The sequence below is a fragment of the Triticum dicoccoides genome, chromosome 1B, assembly GCF_002162155.2.
Source record: "Triticum dicoccoides isolate Atlit2015 ecotype Zavitan chromosome 1B, WEW_v2.0, whole genome shotgun sequence".
In the NCBI taxonomy this organism is placed as follows: Eukaryota; Viridiplantae; Streptophyta; class Magnoliopsida; order Poales; family Poaceae; genus Triticum; species Triticum dicoccoides.
The window spans coordinates 170,119,607-170,124,032 of record NC_041381.1 but is presented as its reverse complement, the minus strand read 5'-3'; the positions used below and the strand labels follow the sequence as shown (position 1 = coordinate 170,124,032).

The 4,426-nt window shown below is 47.2% G+C and overlaps 1 pseudogene; it reads right to left on the bottom strand.

The window, feature by feature from the left end:
- Positions 1 to 425: 425 nt before the first annotated feature.
- On the bottom strand, positions 426 to 1,378 carry LOC119303354 (annotated as a pseudogene).
- Between the last annotated feature and the right edge of the window lie 3,048 nt (positions 1,379 to 4,426).

Genomic DNA, 4,426 nt, shown 5'->3' with positions numbered 1-4,426 from the left:
TGCACATAATTCTTATTTTGAGAACTTCCTTTGGGAACCCATGCCATATTCCTTTCCTCAAGTTCTTGTGCACTAAGTTTTTGTAATTTCTTTTTTTTCCAATATGATAAGCCGAGTGGTCACCCCGGCTGCGATTTTGTTTGAAGCAATGGCAATTCTTGTTTTACCTTGTGCACTCTCAACTTCTTCTCTTCATATTTGGCACTTGATTGACTCTCAACAATTGATTGCTTCATCTCATTGCCTGTAGTAGCCAATGTCAACACTTTCATTGGCTCCTTTTCATTTGAGTTTAAATTCGAAGTAGCACTCTTATGACCATCTCTTTTTACGCGGTAAACTTGCTTGACTACCTCTTTCTTCTTACTTGAGCTCCGGATTGTTAACCAGTGGCACTGCATCTATCAGATGCTACATCAAGCTAATTAACTCATCAATGTCACAAAGCCAGGGTGCTCTGCTGCCTTGGGCTTGCTGAACCACCGGTGCTCAAGCGCTTCTGCCGCCGTGATCCTATCATCAGGGTTGAAGGCAAGCAGGCCGGTCAGGACCTCATGCCCGACTTCTGAAAGCTCCTCCAAGAACTCCAAATTCAGCTTCCCCATAGAAGTGATTTGGTCTCGCAGCTTGTAGATCTCGGCAAGCAGCTCCTCCTCTGTCTCCGCCACAAACAGGGTCCCTCCGGTCAACATCTCCGCCATGATGCACCCAAGCGCCCACATGTCCACGGCCTGGCCGTAGTACCGGTTGCCTTCCAGCTGCTCCGGCGATGTGTAAATCAGGGTGCCGACACAGCACTCCTCATAGAGCACTCTGGCCGGCTTCGCCCGTATCGCCGACCCAAAGTCACCAACCTTGAGCCCGTCGAAGAAACCGACCATGACGTTCTCTGGCTTGAAGTACCAATGGATGAGGCCGGCTCCATGTATCTTCTTTGCCGCATCCAGGAGCTGCTCCATCATCACGCGGATCACGTCCTCGGATACAGGCCTCCAAAGCGACTCGCGGAGGGTGCGGCCGTCGACGACGAGCTCCATGACGAGGAACACGTCCCCTGTCTCGGCATCCGACGCCACATCCAAGATCTCGATAATCGACTCATGACCCCGGCACGCGCCGAGGCAGCCGGCCTCGCGGGTGATTGTGCGAATGTCGGGCGAGCCGTGTCCGCCGGCCCCGTTGCCGCGAACCCACTTGACAGCGACTTTCTTGCCGGTGCGGTGGTCGCGCGCCTTGAGCACCTGCCCGTAGGTGCCTTCTCCGAGCACCTCAAGCTTCTCGTAGTTGGAGATGCTACCGAACGCGTATCGGGGCTTTTGCCGCCATGGACGCGTGGTTCCTGTCCCGCTGCCGGGCGCTTGCGGAGGGCCGTCGGCATGATCTGAGCTTAGAACGCGCGCCGAGAGCAGATCAGAGCAGAGGGGCAGGGATTCGTGTGCGTTGGGAGAAGATGAGATCGAGGTGGATGAGAGGAAGGATCGAGGCTAGAACGATGTTTATGGATTGGCGCCGGGCGTGTCCGAGTTGGCACGGGATTCAGACAGATTGCGTACGCGTCGCGTTTACGCGCTTGACGCTCTCAGTCGCAGCGACAGCTCACTCTGAAATTGCTTCGTCAGGCGCAAGCCAACTCGTACGGGTTTTTCTTTCCGATCATCCGACCGTTCATCATTTTTTTTATTTTTTATCTTTGTGTTTTCTCTCTCTTTTTTGTTCCTTTTTTATTTAGTTATTGTAACAAATACAATTTTTTTAAATGTTGAAACAGTCGAAAAATTCAAGAATTGGTTTAACTGTGTGAACACTTCTTCACCCGCAAAGAAAAGAACACTTCTTAAAATTACATAAATATTTCTATAGTATACATTAACACTTATTTTCCATAAAATCAAAATTTAAAAAAATATGAATGGTGTTTTTTGTATAATACATGAAAACCGATCAAATTTGAGTGTCTAATTTAATACATGGCACACAGCAACACATTTCAGAACCAAGGAAGCTTTGTACTGTGGACGCCCGGTGCCCCATCATGGTGGAGGGGAAGGGGAGGGGCGGGCCGGAGGCCCTCTCTTCTCTTTCTCCCGTGGTGACCGCCCGGCGACTGACCTGTGTCGAGGGTGTGGGGACTGGCGGGCAGGAGGCCCTTCACTCTCCTCCCTCGGCTCTTCGCCGATCTGAGCCTACACAGCCATGCCCCATGTCCACTGATGGGACAGACGAGGGCATGGCCAAGGACCTGGCGCCGACAGATAGGACTACGGACGACGTGATTGCGTTTGGTGGGATCATGAACACGGTTTCGGCTGACAGGCGTGTCAGTAACCGAGTTCAGGCCCAACCTGACGCTGATGACCTGTAGTTAGGGCGTGCTATGAGGGCAGCCAAGCTTCATGATTTCGAGGCGGCTACATGTATGTCTGCCAATGCCAGTTGTTCCATTTTGCATTTTTTTGAGCATGAGATCATTAGTAATGCAACCAACTTAGGAGTATCACTTGGGTCAAATGGGAAATCAATTGCGAAATCTATTAACGATTTATTAGACTTGGAGGCTGAGAGAGCTTCTGAGATTATTCGCAATATTGCGGCGGTCATACCCATGAACGAGAGTGAGATTAATAATTTGTGACTTTTATCCCTAGAGAAATTTTGTGTAGACCTAATACCTACTTCGGAGGCTGAGGCTGAGTTAGAAGGAGTAGAGTCCGAGGGACATATAGTTCATGTCCCACTAGAGAGTATGCCACAAGTTGTCACTGGTCATGCAAACGCGAACAGGGTGGCGGATAAACCAAAACGTTCCTGGAATAGAAAAGTTTATCCGACATTGGCAGTACGGAGAAGTGCGAGGGTCAAACTTAAGAAAAAAATTCATGATGACAAATGAAAGGAATTTTTTGGAATAGCAAAGGTCTAGCAGTCTTGGCTAAAAAATGGTTCCTTGCAAAAGTGTCAAACGATCATAAATTAGATTTTATTACCCTCACTGAAACTGGTAGAGATAATTTCACCTCACAATTCCTAGGAACCTTATCAGGTGGAGTTGATTTTGACTGACATTGTTTGCCTCCTAGAGGACGATCCGATGGGTTCTTATCGGGGGTAAAGTGCGAAACTTTAGAGGTGATTAATGTGGCGCGAGGAGACTTCGTTGTTAAATTTCGGGTGAGGTCCAAATTGGATGGTTTTCGGTGGGCTCTCATGGTCGTGTTGAAGGAAATATGCCCTAGAGGCAAAAATAAAGTTTTTATTTTATATTTCCTTATATCATGATAAATGTTTATTATTCATGCTAGAATTGTATTAACCGGAAACTTGATACATGTGTGAATACATTGGCAAAACACCGTGTCCCTAGTAAGCCTCTACTGGACTAGCTCTTTAATCAAAGATGGTTAAGTTTCCTAACCATAGAAATGTGTTGTCATTTGATGAACGAGATCACATCATTAGGAGAATGATGTGATGGACAAGACCCATCCGTTAGCTTAGCATAATGATCGTTAACTTTTATTGCTATTGCTTTCTTCATGACTTATACATATTCCTTTGACTATGAGATTATGCAACTCCCGAATACAGGAGGAATAGCTTATGTGCTATCAAACATCACAACATAACCGGGTGATTATAAAGATGCTCTACAGGTATCTCCGAAGGTGTTTTGTTGGGTTGGCATAGATCGAGATTAGGATTTGTCACTCCGAGTATCGGAGAGGTATCTCTGGGCCCTCTCGGTAATGCACATCATGATAAGCCTTGCAAGCAAGGTGACTAATGAGTTAGTTGTGGGATGATGCATTACAGAACGAGTAAAGAGACTTGCTAGTAATGAGATTGAACTAGGTATGAAGATACCGACGATCAAATCTCGGGCAAGTAACATATCGATGACAAAGGGAATAACATATGTTGTCATTACGGTACGACCGATAAAGATCTTTATAGAATATGTAGGAGCCAATATGAGCATCTAGGTTCTTCTATTGGTTATTTACCGGATAAGTGTCTCGGTCATGTCTACATAGTTCTCGAACCTGTAGGGTCCGCACGCTTAACGTTCGATGACAATTTTGTATTATATGAGTTATATGATTTGATGACCGAATGTCGTTTGGAGTTCCAGATGAGATCACGGACATGATGAGGAGTCTCGAAATAGTCGAGAGGTAAAGATTGATATATAGGACGATGGTATTCGGACATCGGAAGTGTTCCGGAGGGTACCGGGTATATATCGGGTCACCGGAAGGGGTTTCGGGCACCCCCGGCAAAAGATATGGGCCTTATGGGCCAAGAGGGGAAACACACCAGCCACAAAGGGGCTGGTGCCTCCCCCCCATATGGGCTGGCCAAATTGGAGTAGAAAAGGAGAAGGAGGAAAGGAAAAGGGGAATAGGATTGCCCCTTCCCCCCTCTTCCC